The 18,407-nt window shown below is 35.0% G+C and overlaps 1 protein-coding gene across 2 annotated transcripts in view; it reads left to right on the forward strand.

Moving 5' to 3' along the window:
• The first annotated feature begins 326 nt into the window (after positions 1 to 326).
• LOC112046731 (sodium channel protein 60E) overlaps positions 327 to 18,407 on the forward strand; it is a 260,429-nt gene continuing 242,348 nt past the window's right edge. For both annotated transcript variants that reach the window (XM_052887629.1, XM_052887630.1), the window contains exon 1: positions 327 to 583. The gene's annotated coding sequence lies outside the window, so the exon portion shown is untranslated. The remainder of the gene's footprint in view (positions 584 to 18,407) is intronic.

Here is an 18,407-nt window from a genome sequence, read left to right on the forward strand (position 1 = left end):
TTCGGTTGCCCCTCGCAGTAGTTCGAGCGCCGTTATTAAACCGAAAGCCGCCCTAAAGATTTCCCAACAAGTTTATTTATAAACCCCGCGGCGATAAACAATCGATATTAAGTTTTAAGCTATTTTGTGACCTAGAATTGTTTAGGATCGCGTTACCGTACCGACCGCATTGTATTCGATCGTGTTAACTTTTTACTTTCACGAAACGTACTGAATCGATAGGCTGTCGCGGTTGCAGCTTTACAATTATTGTGCCGCCTGTAGCGCGAATTTAGGGCAATGAGAGGCGGTGGCGGCAACCCGGCCAGTTCGCCTCGCGCCGCGCGCCGGCCGCCCGTCTCTCCGCCGCCCGCCGCCCCACGTCCCCCGCGCACCGACATCGCCGCACTGTTGCGCGGGCTCGGCGCTTCCGCCACATCGATTCCACCACATGACTCTAGTGCCGGACCCGTGAAGTGATAATGAGCGTGCGAAATGAGGACCCTAGTGCCTGTCCTGACCTACTTCAATATTACAGATCGATCTCCACATTTGACGTAATGCTGATGCATTAAGTCGTCGCCCCCCATGACCGACTATTAAGGTAAGTCACGACTTTCTCAACTTTTCATAAATACTCGTAGATTTTGAATAATATGACGCGAACGGTTGGCTGTGGCCGGTACGGTTATGGTGTATTTAAATTTTGGGTTGACCATAATGAGTTTTACATTAGCATAAGCCGACCGGTCGAAATCAATTCCGTGCGACCCTTTCTTCGTGTAAACTTCCTTACTTGTGTTGACTTTATGAACCAATTTATAACTTAAACTTGCGTTAAATAGAAACTATGTAGCGATTAACATTTTTTGTTAAGTTGGTTTCTTTCAAAAATTGCATGAAAAATGAAAGTTTTAACTACGTGCTTAAGATAAATTTTTTGACTATGCTGATAGCATAATTTGGTAAATTATTTTAACCTGATCAACCACAACTGACTGTTAAAGTCATGATTAATAAGAATTAATAAGAAATTCATCGTCTAATTGTATACAAACCTTAAAAAAACCGTACAAAGTATTTAAGACTTCGACGACATTACAATTTCTCTCTTTTTTACGTTGTGGTAGATTTTGTGTGGCCATTCGTGACATGAGAGATATTGAATGACTCTGCAGTTTTCCTAACGGATTTACGGCAAAAGTACGTTAATGACTTCTTATAGAAATCATAGGTACTTGAGTACGCGATTCTTCGATAAGAATCTTAATATTTGGCTATACAATCTTTTCAGAGGGTGAAGAATTATGCTTTTTTCCTTTTGAATTTAACTTTAGCCCTGATCGCTTTCTCGTACTGAAACTTTAAATTGTTTATCGAGTTGATGTAATTAAAATGGCCAACCAACCTACGTCATAAACGAACCGTCTTGTACTCGTAGGTTAATATCACGGATATAATAAGTGTAGCTTAAGTGCTTTATGTACTTTGGTTAATAACCATGATAACTTGATGAAAGTTCAAATAATTAAATTGTTTAAACAACTGCTCATTTTTTTAAATGATCACTATCACTAATTAGATAAAATTATTAATTCTACTAGCGGACGCCCGCATCTGCCAATCAGCATTGGACCAGCGTGGTGGACTATTGGCCTTACCCCTCTCATTCTGAGAAGAGATTCGAGCTCAGCAGTGAGCCGAATATGGGTTGATAGTGACGACATATTTATCGTACATTGTTTTTATAATGTGCGAGCTATATACTATTTACTTACTAGTTTTTTGTAGTATATTGTATGGTAAACCTTTCTAACTTAACAGAATATCATACAAAACCCCCCTTAAAGTTACATTTCCATTTTAAAAGGAAACTTCTCACCGTCCAAATTTCAGCTTGCTTGGTTAGTTTAGTAGATTCTGTGTATGAGTGTGCTGTGTGTGTTGATATTTATGTAAGCTGGGCTATTTTTCTCTGTAACGATATTTTTATAACTCGCAAGTGCGAGTTTCGAATTCACCTCTCTCTCTGTTTAACACGATACTATAGAATGAGAAAGATAGTGGTAAATTCGAAACTTGCACTTGCGAGTTATACAAAACATCGTTAGAGAATAGACGTGCTGTCTCGTCGGTAAAGTGCTTTCTGTTTGGTTTTGGAGCACGAATTCGTGGGTTCGAGTCGAGTCGAGGGTCGGGCTGCAAAATACTGAGCTTTTGAGTTTTCCAATATTTTTTTTATTCGATAGTGGTTGGAGAAGAACCTTCCCCCCTAGCCAAGTGACACGTCGATTCTCTTTCTACGATCGCTAACGCTACGAAAATTAGAAAATTTTACAGGAATGACAGATCTTGATCACGTGACCTGTCGATAGCAAATGTCATTTCCATACATTTTTCTAGTTTTCGAAGCGTTAGCGATCGTAGAAAGAGAATCGACATGCCACTTGGCTAGGGGGGGCTCATCATACTAGTCAGTCAATGAGTAATATTTATATTGGTAGAGATATATGGAGTATATAATAAGGACGAATACATGTCAATTTACCTCACAGGAATACCGTTTGTCCGGCTATTTGTTACAAGAAATAATTATATGGTGATGATCTGTTTTCTTTAGGCTTTTATTTTTTTTACAAATTAGTATATTTTATCGTAATTTGTGCTATAATTTCTTACTCTATAGGAATAGTAATTTCTAGAAAACATCAAGTTCTCCTTACCTTCCTTATAAATAACTATAATATTCATTACTAATATGATTATTTACAGTGTGAATATTGATCAACTTAAAAAAAAATCAGTTGTCTATAAAGTCGGTTTACTGACGTTGAACGTCATAAGAAAATACTGATGAAATGCTTGCATTTTTCAAAAAGATAATGATCGTTTTTCTAAAATACTGTTTAATAATCTTCATAGACCAGAATATACTTTATTACTTGTAAAAAAAGTTAGCAACCCCAGTGCGAGGGAAAAACGCGCGAAGTCTTCTTTTTTCGAGTGTGCAGCCGGCTCCATCGAATTATAAGACGTTGTCACGTCAAAAACTACACAGACAACCTAAAATATGTAAGAAAAATGTGTGTTTATTTCAAATGTAATGTCGATGTTCGTACGTAAATTTTTATGGGAATGATCTTTATGGGGTATTGATGCTATAATTATCTTTTACGGCTTCTTTTTATTGCAAGCCATAGCATGACTTCGGGATTGTTCCATGTAAATGTACTAAAGAAAACTACGTTGTCAGTGCACATTTATAGTTTCCAATTCAATGCAATTTCTTAATTTGGAGACAGTATTTGATAGTTACAGTTATAATAAACTAGCGGGCGTTCGTTTGGTTTATGTGCACTGTACCCTACCCAACCCCTTCCCTATCCTACCATTCCCTACCCTACCCTACCCCTACCGTACCCCTTCTTTTATGTAATACTATGAATCGTTTGCATAGAAGTATAGAAAAAGTTATAGGCCTACGCGCAAAATTTGCAGTAAAATTTCCATTTAAATTTTCAATGGTTGTTTCTGAAATAGTCCAAAAATTTAATAATTTCATACAAATAATGTTAATGCGTAGAAATCTCGTATTTGTGGTCGCACTCCGCCGAACTAAAACGATTTAGATAAATATTTTTTTGTGTATTTGATAGAGTATAGTTTTGTTTTATGAATGTTATTTAAACGGGTACATACCACGATAAAACGACGACATTTTTAATGTCGATATTTCGACCCAGTTGCACGGATCATGGTCACGACGGAACTTAGTTTTATTTTGTATGAAAGAAATGTATTTTTTTTTCTTAACAAGTTAGCCCTTGATAACAATCTCACCTGATGGTAAATGATGATGCAATCTAAGATGGAAGCGGGCTAACTTGTTAGGAGGAGGAAGAAAATCCACACCCCTTTTCGGTTCCTACACGACATCGTACCGGAACGCTAAATCGCTAAGTACGTCTTTGTCGGTAGGGTGATAACTAGCCACGGCCGAAACCTCCCACCAGCCAGACCTGGACCAATTAAGAAAACTTCAATCAGCCCAGCCATGTATGTATGTAAAGGCATAGCAACTTTTACCTATTCTGTTTACATATATACAGTGTGTTATAGGAAATACCGTCCGGTCCTTAAGGGTGTACTTAGGTATCATGTATACATTATTTTTATGCAGTCCTTATTTTTAAAAAATGCAAAATTATAAAAACTTACATGGCAACACAAAAGTTGAGATAGGTTAATTATTAGTAGGCATTACTACAAAATAAAAACGCCGCCATCTATGTTTTGTGCTGCGTTTACACGTGTTGTCACTTTTTAAATTTTCCAAGTTTTGGGTCAATTTATGTTTAAAATTTGAATCTTTATTATCACGATAAAAACGCTTAATTATTGAATAATATTTTTTTAAATATCTTTTCTGTTTATAATATTATAATGCTTACACGCACAATTTGGATCGGACGGTATTTTTAAAACACACTGTATAATTTCGAGTCTACACTGGCTCAATTAGTCTTTTACCTATAAGTTTTTGTATCTGTGGTATGGATTAGAATGATATGTAGATTATATATAATCTTTGTATTTTTCCTATTGCCTTTGGAAGTCTGCATCAATTTCCGCCTACACAGTTGCCGATGCGATGCCGCCCGCCATCGCATACAGGAATGACTATGTTATTGCAAAAGGTAATATCCTTCTTCAGTTTATTAGGAAAACCGTGGACTATATACTTCTAACATACGTATATATTCATCCCTCATCCCCATAAGTGTAGACACTAGACCACATTCTTCCATTTGCTACGATGGGAGAAATGCAATCATTTCTCCCATGCGTCGTTCCTTCTGATCCTTTTATTAAAACATTTTTTTATTGAAGTTTTTTATTTGCTTAGAGATGAACAAACAATGAATATTAAAAATAAAAACCAATTTTTTATGCAAACGGTCTAACTTTTACGTTAGTTTGTGTAAAAATTAATCCAAAATTGATGAGTTTATTTAGTTTATCGGAGGTAGTACCGGAGGATGCTCCGGTTTCGGGGTGAAACGTACGTAGAGAGTATTTTGTCGGACCTGGGTGACGTTGTCGCATGGGTTCGTCGTTTTCTCGCGGAGGATAGCAAAATAAATAAATCATTATACAGGGTGTCCTGTAATTAATGGATTTCTCGCCTGCTTCTATCCAAGCGTAATGTTATTCGATCCCCCACTAGGTGGACTGTGGAGGCGGCACAAGACAGTATTTTGAAGTCTTTGCTAGCTTATGATGCCAGTATAAATATAAGCTACACACTTTGGACTGCTATCAAACAGGTTAAACAAAAAAAAAAAATCAATCTTCTGGAATGTTTTTTTGGCAACCCATTTGCAATACTTTTATTTACGTATTTATTTAATACTAGTAAATGCCGCGCGGTTTCACTCGCGTAGTTCCCGTTCCCGTAGGAGTACTAGGACAAAATAGAGTTTCTTTGTTTGATTGAACACGCTAATCTCGGGAACTACTGGTCCGATTTTAAAAATTCTTTCAGTGTTAGATAGCCTATTTATCGAGAAAGGCTATATATTATCCCCGTATTCTTACGGGAACGGGAACCACGCGAGTGAAACCACGCGAAAAGAAGTACACAATTTTCAACTAGGTTTAAACAAAATATGTTCTTACAACGAAAATACAATATTTTTCTATACTGTGATTTACCCAAATTGAGCATCTGTTGGGTTCCCGATAGGCTCAATAAGATAATATGTCAGGGATTCTGTAGACAAGGGTCGAGAAAAGCCCCCTGGCAACTAAAGGCCACACCCAAACTTATATGTGCATCGAAACAAAAGGATTCCTTAGAGATCTAGTTAATCTAGTTAAGTTAGAAAATTAAGTAAATAATAGAAGTAATATAATTTATATTATTTACTTAATTTTGTTTTTTTGATATATCTAATTACCCATTAATCCATTTTATATTTGATTTCATATTTCAAACAGTAACTTCAAGATTTAATACAAAAAAATACAATATTAAGAAAAGAAATAAATGAATAAATTGTAAATACTAAAAATATTATAATATAATTATAGAATATGATAGTTTGTCTGAATGTCGTGAAACTTTTTCAAAAGTCTTTTGTATATTTCGAAAGTGAGAATTCTTCACAGATAGTTGTAAAGAATATAAATAGCTTGTAAGCTAACGACTTTGTATTCCTAATATTTTTAATAATCTAATCTATATCTATACTAATATAATAAAGCTGAAGAGTTTCTTTGTTTATTTGTTTGATTGAACGCGCTAATCTCAGGAACTACAGGTACGATTTGAAAAATTATTTCAGTGTTAGATAGCCCATTTATCGAGGAAGCCTATAGGCTATATATTATCCCCATATTCCTACGGGAACGGGAACCACGCGGGTGAAACCGCGCGGCATCAGCTATAATATTATAAATGCGTAAGTAAGTCTGTCTGTCTGTTACCTTTTCACCGATTTGAATGAAGTTTTGTATAGAGATAATTATGAACCTTGATGCAGAACATAGGCTACTTTTTCCTGGATCAATCTACGGATTAAAAAAAACACGTACGCGAACGTAGCGCGTATTAAAATAAATGTAGATGTTTGTCGTTTAGAGAATTACGAATTAGGTTTAAAAGCGAAATCCTAATTAGCTTGTTTATTAATTACACAGAACACGTATATTAATTCGTTTTATTGTATTAAACGAAACGGGTAATTTGAAGTTAAAATAATCCCACCATTATCGGAGCGGACGAAATGAAATGATTGAGTTTCCCTCTAATAAGGAATTAAACCGAAACCCGGGGACAGAAGTGGGACGTATAATTCGGTTGTGCCTTACTTAATTACACTTTACGATGGCTTGTATAGCTACTAAAGTATTCCCTCATAGTGGTTTACTGTTTATACACTTACTAGCAGATGCCCGCGGTTACACTCGCGTAGTTTACATTCCCGTGGGAATATGGGGATCAAATATAGCCTTTGTCATTTACAAATAACGTGGCTTTCTAAAGGTAAAAGAGTTTTCAAAATCGGTTTAGTATATCCTAAGATATCCTCTTTATAATATTACCAGCTGACGCCGCGCGGTTTTACCCGCGTGGTTTCCGTTCCCGTAAGAATACGGGGATAATATACAGCTTATAGCCTTGCTTGATAAATAAGCTATCTAACACTAAAAGATTTTGTCAAATCGGACCAGTATTTCCTGAGATTAGCGCGTTCAATCAAACAAACAAACTCTTCAGCTTTATAATATTAGTATGGATTATAGATGAGCAACCTCCCATGGTTTTACTTGCGTAGTTTCCGTTTTCGCGTGAATATGAGGATACAATATTTATATATACAATATTTATATATACTCAATGAAAATGTAGCTTTTTAATAGTGAAAGGATTTTAGAAATCGGTCCAGTAATTTCCGTGTCAAATTTTAACAGACAAACTAGAAAACAAATCTAAATCGTAATTTATTTTAACCGACTCTCAACAAAAAGGAGGAGTTTCTACGTTCGGCTGTATGTATGTTTTTTTTATCGATACAGCGATAATTATTGTTTTAATTTATAATTGTATTTTTGTGTGCAATAAAGTATTTCTTCTTCTTCTTCTTCTTCTAAATCGTTTAGAGTTTTACACTATAATCACTACTATTTATTATAAAGCGTAAAAAATTGAATTTTTCAAAAGTAATCCTAGTGCTCAAATTATGCTACTAGAATGAATCTATTATTAAACCGAAAATTTAATCATCACTCTAAGCAATAACTAAGTTTAACAACGAGGAAGTATTGTGAATTATTTACTAGTTAGTAAATCTAATTTAGCTTTTGAACTTACTCGTGTATAATACTCGTATATAATACCAAATTGGTATTGGATGTGTTCCGTTGCGTCTCTAATATATATTTAAATGCCATATTGGTTTGATGTTAGTTGTTTGGGGTTTTACCTACGCTTGAGGTTCGGGTTTCTGAAGAAAAACCAATTGGTTTTCAAGAAAAAAAAATCTTAAGAATTTTGGTTTGCTTGAGTGATATTTTCAGTATATTTTTAAATATTAATTTTCGTCCGCCATTATACTACTAATAATTTAAACGCGAATGTTTGTATGGATGTTTGGATGTTTGTTACTCTTTAACGTCGCTATTACTAAAGCAATTTTACTATTGAAATTTGGAATGACAATAGATTTTATTCTGAATTAACATTTTACTTTTTATCCCGAAAAAAATCATGATTTTCCGAGATTTACAAAAACTGATGATTTTGATGATATGAATGTTTGTTACTCTTTCACGCCTCGACTACTGAACCGAATCAGCTGAAATTTGGTATTGAGTTAGATTATAACATGGATTAACCCATAGGCTACTTTTTATCCCAGAAAAATCCATGGTTCCCGAGGGATTTGTGAAAAACTAAATTAAACTTCGTCCGCGTGGAATTTATTTAAGATTATGATTACCTACTCGTAATTATAATACAGAAGATATTCTAGTACTAAATACATACCACATTCAGTCACGATAGATAATATAGTAGGTAACTGTAATAGATCAATATAATAGTTTAATTACTCTGAGAACTGCATGAGTACGGTACTGCTGCAATGGGAATTAAGTAATTATAATATTATTATAATATGTAGGTATGCTATTCTCCGTTATTTCTTGAGCCGTGATAGCTCAGTGGATATGACCTCTGCCTCCGATTCCGAAGGGTGTGGGTTCGAATCCGGTCCGGGGCATGCACCTCCAACTTTTCAATTGTGTGCATTTTAAGAAATTAAATATCACGTGTCTCAAACGGTGAAGGAAAACATCGTGAGGAAACCTACATACCAGAGAATTTTATTAATTCTCTGCGTGTGTGAAGTCTGCCAATCCGCATTGGGCCAGCGTGGTGGACTATTGGCCTAACCCCTCTCATTCTGAGAGGAGACTCGAGCTCAGCAGTGAGCCGAATATGGGTTGATGACGACGATGCTATTCTCCTATATCGCCCCGGTGATGTTGCGAATGTCTTTCTTTGCAACATATACTCGTAGGTCTTGGGTTTGATTCCCCACTCGGTTTAATTTATATAAATTTAAACAAATTGTAGTAGCTAGCTAGCTTTTTTCTGGTAGTACAGATGTAACTTGAATAATGAAGTATTTTCCATACAAACTTTCATCCCCTATTTCACCCCCTTCTGATTTTATTTTTGCGACAAAAAATCTCCTATAACCTTCTTCGTATTATGGTCTCTAATCGTGCTATTTTTTATTAGAAATAATTCAGTAGTTTCAGCGTGAGACCCTGTCCAAGACCAAAGACATGGACATACAGAGACAAAAAATTAAAAAAAAAATATTTTTGGCTTTAGTATGGATTATAAAATAATGCAAAATTTGACCTGTTACAGTTTTATTATAAGTATAGATATGGGTGTACAATAAATGATATTAACTGAGCAATAATAAAAAAGTGATTAGCAATTTGACTTCTCTTCAATATGTATCAATCGAAGTATTGTATATGTGAATGTACGAATAGATGCTACTCGTAGGTAGGTAAATAGCTGGAGTTACTATAAAGTCATTAAAAAAGCTAACAAAGGACTTCAGGGACGAATTCCGTACCAAAACCGATACGTGAAATGAGAGAATTTGCTATCTATACTAATATTATAAAGCGGAAGAGTTTGTTTCTTTGTTTGATTGAACGCGCTAATCTCAGGAACTACTGGTCCGATTTAAAAAATCCTTTCCGTGTTAGATAGATCATTTATCGAGAAAGGCTATATTAAGGATAGCAAAATATTTACGCAAGTAGTTATTTTAAAGCTAATGCGATGTACGTTTGTATTTATATTTATTTATCCAGAAATAATAAACAGTTTTGTCTAATACACGTTTGATTTATGAGGTTTACGTCGTTTTTACATCCGTGAGAAAGCTATAGATAGCGGTTCAATTTATTTATTTGCGTAGGTATAATGAAGCTCAAAAGTATTACGGATGATTTTATTATTATATTTGAGACTATCGTTAATTTGTTTCATTGATATTATAAACACGTATTTAGTTAGTGATACAAAAATGAAGTGGACTTTGTCTTTTAATTCAAATTAATAATAATTCATCAATTTTGTTTTTAATTATTATCATAAAAGTATCAAGTATTATTATCATATAGTAAAAGTAATTATAAAGTTTAGTAGTAGTAGAGCTTTTATGACAGATCGCATCTGGGGGAGTACCGTCATGGTTATTTTTGGCACCAAGCATCAAAGTCAAAGTCAAAGTCCAAATTCATTTATTTCAGTTAGGCTAGTTAGTTAGCGTTTACAAACACTTTTGAAATGTCAGGTAAATTTATTAAATAATGGTGATAATTCAAGTAGAAAACTTAAAATTCAAGTTACGACATTAGTGCTGTGTTCCAGGGTATAACATCTACATCTTATTTTTCTGGACAAAGAACAGCGTTTTCTATGACGTGTCAGACGCTTGAACTGCGCAGTATTGCTCTGTTTATAGGAGTTGGACTTAGGGGGACTTGGAAGTCTGTTTAATCTGTCTCTTATTACTAAATCAAAAAGTAAAGAAACCGTTAAAACAGTCAGACTTGAGGAGTATAATCAGTTTTGCTTTAAAACTGAGTGTTGAATTCCACATTCATGGGATGTAAAAAATTGGGCTACGTATGATGTTAGGATCCTGACACTTTGAATTGAATATAAAAGAATTCGTAAACGAATAGGCGTGCCCAAAATTTTTAATATGAAACTTTTAAATTATTCTTTCAATTATGGCTTGTGTATTTAACTGTACGCAGTTATTGACTGATTTACTACGACCTTGGCTTCGAACTCTGTATCCAACTCAAATGTATCCTTTGCTGTTTTAATGTAGAACAATTTATACAAGCACGGGTTAAATAATGTTTGCCGTCATTCATTGCTTTTCTCTACGTCAGAATATGTACATAGATTTACTCGTACATTTTAGATGGGTGATGGCACCAACTGGGCGGTAAAGTTATTATATTATAATATTCGAGATATCGTTTAAACCGAAACTTTTATGATTCAGTCAATTCTATGTATTAATCAGGCAAAGCTATTTTATTGTGTTACTAGCAGACACCCGCGACTTCGTCCGATTGGAAATCAATGTAAACTTTCAACCCCTATTTCACCCCCTTATTATTTTATTTTCGCAATAAAAAGTATCCTTTAACCTTCTCCGTATTATGGTCTTAAACCGTGCCAAGTTACATTTGAATTCATTCAGTAGTTTCAGCGTGATGCCCGAATAATAAAAAACACGAACAGACAGAAAATTTTAGCTTCAATATCAATTATATGTATAATGCCCCCAATAAAATTTTTCAAAATATTTTCAATGTACAGAATGTACAAATTATAAAGAATTCGTATTATAAGTATAGATTCTAGATGGCGCTGGCGTCTGTTATAGTTTGGTATTACAAGTGGTATAAGTAAAATCTCAAATTGCGAATAAATGTATAGAATACGACCAGTTTTATTATAAGTACAGATAGATAGATTGCTATAAACTTCAAAAGTATCACTAAGTGCGTTGGATTTGGTTCACTCAGCCTGTTTAGTCAAGTCTCGCAATTTTCTCTAAGTAGGAGAGGAAAAAAAATATGTATAAGTCATAATTCTTGGCATGTCATCATTTTCCATTTACCTCTGTCGTACGACACTAACTCTTTATACAAACATATAACTTCTTTCGCATACCATTTCTTCTTTCCTCTAAAGAAAATTAAATTATGGTATGCACCTACAACGACACTAGAAAACGCGATGGAAAATGTCGAATGCAAGCGCGGTTTCTATCACAGCAGCCTGTCATGTCAACCTGCCAGCAGATTGGTTACCACTGATTTTTCGAGAATTTTTGTCTGATATTTTCTTTTGACACGATAGTTCTGTGTATAGATTGCTTACTGTATTATTCAAATGTTTCTAAGAAAGAAAAATTGTATGAATTTTATGCAATGATAATTTTACACTATAGATCGGTCACGTCCCTACAAAATCACCGCAAAAAGAGATTCGAATAATGGGCTACAACACTGAGCGCACACATGTACAATTTTGTCTTTAATTACATTATATATTTATGTATATATAGTTTTTACACTTCCTTAACACATAATTCGACATTGTAGACGATATTTAGGTATTATTTGTTCAAATAAACTCTTTTGAGCGTCTCCTTTTTCTTGCGCTAGTAACACATCTAACAATATTTAACATCATTGATTTTATGTACATTAATTCACATAATTTAAATTAAAGTGTCTTTATGTGATTTCAAAATTATTGTGTTTTTCTGAAATGTTTAGATATGGCTATTTACATATACTAAAACTTATTTAGGCTTTTTATTTGTCTGCCTGTTTGTCCGGGCTTAACTCTGACATCTGGCAGTTTCTCGACAATAATGTTATCGCCCAGAGTAAGCAAATGGCGGGTATTTCGCTACTCGAATGCATTTATTGCCCTATACTTAACTAAGAAGATTTCGTTCGTAAGAATGCAGTAAGTATTACACAGATGACCCCAAAAACCTTTCATATTTGTGTTATAATTTGTAGCAAGGAGAGTTGTCACATTTATAGTCACCACACATGTTTGTAGAATACTTTTAAAAAGCTCTTCTGTTTCAAAGGAGAGTTTTAAACTTTACTACGGTAAACAATGTTTTTTTTTACTATTTATATTAGTCAATAGCGCATAGATACTGAGGCGAACAAAGTCCCAGCAGCAGCAGATTGGTTACCACTGATTTTTCGAGAATTTTTGTCTGATATTTTCTTTTGACACGATAGTTCTGTGTATAGATTGCTTACTGTATTATTCAAATGTTTCTAAGAAAGAAAAATTGTATGAATTTTATGCAATGATAATTTTACACTATAGATCGGTCACGTCCCTACAAAATCACCGCAAAAAGAGATTCGAATAATGGGCTACAACACTGAGCGCACACATGTACAATTTTGTCTTTAATTACATTATATATTTATGTATATATAGTTTTTACACTTCCTTAACACATAATTCGACATTGTAGACGATATTTAGGTATTATTTGTTCAAATAAACTCTTTTGAGCGTCTCCTTTTTCTTGCGCTAGTAACACATCTAACAATATTTAACATCATTGATTTTATGTACATTAATTCACATAATTTAAATTAAAGTGTCTTTATGTGATTTCAAAATTATTGTGTTTTTCTGAAATGTTTAGATATGGCTATTTACATATTGTGTGCATATGTTTGTCCGGGCTTAACTCTGACGTGTATTTCGCTACTCGAATGCATTAATTGCCCTATACTTAACTAAGAAGATTTGGTTCGCAAAAATGTAGTAAGTATTACACAGATGACCCCAAAAACCTTTTATATTTGTTATAATTTGTAGCAAGGAGAGTTGTCACATTTATACTCACCACACATGTTTGTAGAATACTTTTAAAAAGCTCTGTTTCAAAGGAGAGTTTTAAACTTTACTACAGTAAACAATGTTTTTTTTACTATTTATATTAGTCACTAGCTCATAGATACTGAGGCGAACAAAGTCACCCAATTCATTCAGTCGCATAGTAAACAACGAAATTTATTTAAAAATACAATATGTATGTAACAAGAAATTGTGTATGTTGTTCGTTCAGTGGAGTAGCAGAGTTTGAAACACTTTCTGCGGTGATTTTGTAGGCATGCAACGTATCTAATAGTATAAAATCATTGACGGTAATTGATTTTGACGGCCTTCGTGGTGCAGTGGTATGGATGTATGGTAAATATGGATTTACATCATGGACAAAACGGATGCCCTGGGTTTGAACCCCGGCTGAGCCGATTGAGATTTTCTTAATTGGTTCAGGTCTGGCTGCGTTCGTTCGTGGCTAGTTACCACCCGGCCAATATGTACCGCCAATTTAGCGTTCTGATACAATGTCGTGTAGAAACCGAAAGGTGTGTGAATTTTCATCCTCCTCCTAACAAGTTAGCCTGTATCTTAGACTGCATCATCCCTTAGCAGGTGAGATTGTAGTCAAGGGCTAACTTGTAAAAAAAAGTATTCGCCAATAATAAAGCAAGAAATAGCGAGTTTATTAGTCAACTACAAAGTGATATTGCGTTAACTGACGTTCCAATACAAGCATTGATATTTCTTTGCCCTCGTTTCACCATTAACAATAAGAATACATTTCCTTCGACCCCATTACCTTTGAAAGTTTGAATACATGCATGTTATAATTGTCATGGCGGCTCTACAATTAGGTGTCCAGTGTCGATGTATCGTAAAGGTCGTGGGTCAACTGGCCCGGAACTTTGTGTCATCGATTTTCTGTACACCATGTTTGTTAGACGTATCAACTTGTGGTAAAAATTTAATAAGAGGAAGCGGAGATTTATACGCTTATTTACGAGCTGATATTTAACTTGATGTAATGTTGTATGTATAGAAAGTAGTGATAGCCCAGTTGATATAAACTCTGCTTCCGATTCAGAAATCACGTATACCAAACGGTTAAGGAAAAACATCGTGAGGAAACCTGCATACCAGAGAATTTTCTTAATTCTCTGCGTGTGTGAAGTCTGCCAATCCGCATTGGGCTATCAGGGGCTATTAGCCTAACCCCTCTCACTCTGACAGGAGACTCGAGCACAGCAGTAAGCCGAATATGGGTTGATAGTGATGATGATGATGATGTTGTATGTCAGTATTGGAAAATAAAATAGAACCACTTACAGTTCAAGCCCATGTCAACGTCGTGAAGACGAAAAGACATATCCTATTATCGACCATTAGAGGAGGAATCAAAAATATCACTTTTTCTTTCGTTGTCATCGGAAACAAAGGACAGCAATATATTCAATAACGCCACTCGGTGCTGCTATTGGCCGATATTATTTTTTTCTCTTAACTTTTTATTATTCAGTACAACCTACAGTCATTTCATCCTTTTCTGTTTTTGTTTATTTTTCACCTGATCAAGCTGTCGCTCGGATCTGACATTTCCATACATTTTATTAGTTTTCGAAGCGTTAGCGTTTGTAGGAAGAGAATCAACAGCTACAGGCTCTGATAATCAATATCTAATAATCATCATTACACAATCAAAATGTTATCATTCTTAACCCTCAAACCCACACTGAGTCAACGTCTAAGTTCCAAAAAATCCTGGCCATCAATTCATAAAGGATGATAATAATGTACCTAACTTAAATGATTGCTAAAAGCTTAACCATAACGTGTAAAATTGGAAACACCCCAATGGATTTGAGCGAAATCACTACACCTAACCCGTAAGTCACTTCCTAAAGGTAATGAAAACGTGCAGGAAATATCCAAGTGTATCGACGCTACCATTATGTATTAATCTTACGGCTTTGTAGTGGAACGCTCTGAAATAGAGTTACAGACACTTCGCGCGACATATAAAACCTACTTACAAACTACCAACTAGTCTTGTATACAGTTTGTGAGGCGAGGTGCTATTTCTGTGTTATGTAGCTGAGTAAACTGAAAACAGAACACTCAAACTTGGCGCTTTTGGAAGCCTCATTAGATTTTGGTTAACTTTGGTTAGCTTTATAATCACCATTAACAGCCCATATTCGGCTCATTGTTGAGAACGAGTTTCCTCTCATAATGAGAGGGATTAGGCCTTAGTCTACCACGCTGGCAAAATGCGGATTGGCAGACTTGGCACATGTAGAGAATTAAGAAAATTCTCAGGTATGCAGGTTTTCTCACGATGTTTTTCCTTCGCCGTTTGAGATACGTAATATTTAATTTAATAAAATACACATAACTAAAAAGTTGGAAGTGCGTGCCTCGGACTGGATTCGAACCTACACCCTTCGAATTGAAGGCAGAGGTCATATCCACTGGGGTATGACGGTTCGCTTTATAATAATTCTACCCATATTATATTGCTATGCTTCATGGTGGCTAGTACGGTTGTCAATTCGCCTTTCAGATTGATTAACATTGTGGCGAATATTGTGGTTGTTTCGAAACACCCGTATTACATGATATCCAACATACTGGCCAAAGTACTGGCCAACATACTGGCCAACATACTAGCCAACATACTGGCCAATATTCTGGCCAACATACTGGCCAGACTAACCAACCAACATACGCAGAGACTTGAGAAGTTCTTTTGAATCATCAAAATAGTCCGTTGTTAATGAATCTGCCGCCGATTTGAAAAGATTATTGTAGTATGAAATGGCTAAAGTCGTGACTCATTGCGGTCGTGAAAGGGTTTCCGCGCAATCCCTTTCGTTTTATTGAACCATTACGTTATTGAACGTTCAAGCTTTAAGTATTTTGAAGGGTAAATGTTGAGATCTTTTTTAATTTTAAAGAAGACTAGCCGAGTTTCGCCCTCATAGTTCCCGCCCCCGAGAGAATATGCATATAAAATATAGCATATGAAATTCACAAATAACGTGGTTTTCCTATGGTGAAAGAATTTGCAAAATCGGTGCAGTAAATCCAGAGACTCACACACTTTACCTCTTTATTACCTATAATAAGCAGCACCGGCCCGAAGTAAATTTTAAAATGGAGCGAGATCCAAATTTGGCGCCTCTTCTGTTTGCTCCTAATAATATTTAGATACTTATACCAAATAATGAGTGTAAAGTAAGAATGGAACGCGAAGATCTCGACCATACTCTGGGGTGACCAATTGAAAATCTGGCGCAATATCGGCTACGGTTGACTAGGACTATCATTTAGGCGCTCTCTAGGATTTGGCGCCTGAAGCGACTGCTCCGTTTGCCCTATGGACTATTGGACGGGCCGGCCCTGATAATAAGTACCCTGTAACTAGATATTGATAAAATATAAAGTGTTAAAAATTCGCTTTATAAATATTTCCACTAAAGCTGAATTGCTCATGTAAAAAGAAATACAAAGTTTTATTTTATTTAGAACCAATGACAAGTTGGTAAGGTATGGATGTAGTTTGAAAGAACTCAAGTCTACAGCTTATGTAACTTATTATAACAAATATTTTCACTTAGGTTGAATGAAAGACTTGCGTGAAAGCAAGGAATAGAAACTTTAGTACAGGCAATCGGTGGAGTGTGTAAATAGATATCAGGCGTAGTATTAGCAAGGGCTCATATATTATTTATCCTCAAACTTCTTGATTTCTCGCGTAAGGTCTCATTCGCACGAGAGTCAAAAAAGCGATACGTTAAAACTAGCGTTGGCGTTGTTATAGTATGAAGTTGAATGAAGGTCTAGTTTGAACGCCAAAAATTGAAAATGCAACACTACTCACAACACGACACAAAAAAAAAATACAACACAACACGTTAAAAAAGCGTTCAAACACAACAAATGCATTCCCAAGTATATGTAGACACGACAGCGCTTTTAAAACACGATGCTTTTTTCGAGCAGTGTTGCTTTTTCAACTTTGGGCGTTGGAAATAGACCTTCATTTAACTTCATTTGAAAGCTTCAAATTCATACTATATTTAACGGACGTTAAAAAAACGTCCGTTAAAAAAACTCTCATGCGAATGAGTGCTTAGACTTCGTTCGTGTGGAATATTTTTTACGTTGTTTAAATATGTACAAATGGTTCGGATGTCCCTCGCCGGAACTTGGAAGGTTAGCTTTTAACTTGAGATCGTTTCAATCTAACGTTCTCTGAGATTGATTTTGGTAACTATAGCAATGATAATTTTATACTATAGATAGGTTACGTCCCTACAAAATCACCGCAAATTAAATTCCGAAAATTTAGCTACACCACTGAGCATACACATGCCTAATTTTATTTGTTTATTTACATGAAATATGCCCAGAGAAACAATATAGTTTCCCAATTAGTTTCCTGAACAATCATAAATAATATCGAACTACAACAATAAATATTTAATTACAAAATTACTATTTTGTCTTTTTTTTGTACACATAAAATATATAATACTAGCCAACGCCCTCGACTTCGTCCGCGTGAAATTTAGTTTTTCACAAATCCCTCGGGAACCATGGATTTTTCTACGTGTTAATCCATGCTATAATATAATATCTCGATACCAAATTTTAGCTAATTCGGTTTAGTAGTCGAGGCGTGAAAGAGTAACAAACATTCATATCATCAAAATCATCAGTTTTCGCTAATCTCGGGAAACCATGGATTTTTCGGGATAAAAAGTAGCCTATATGTTAATCCAGAGTAAAATCTATTTCCATTCCAAATTTCAGCCAAATCGCTTCAGTAGTAGCGGCGTTAAAGAGTAACAAACATCCAAACATCCATACAAACTTTCGCGTTTATAATATTAGTAGGATTATTAACTAAATATATAGAGCATACGCT

The sequence above is a fragment of the Bicyclus anynana genome, chromosome 20 (genome assembly GCF_947172395.1).
Source record: "Bicyclus anynana chromosome 20, ilBicAnyn1.1, whole genome shotgun sequence".
NCBI lineage: Eukaryota > Metazoa > Arthropoda > Insecta > Lepidoptera > Nymphalidae > Bicyclus > Bicyclus anynana.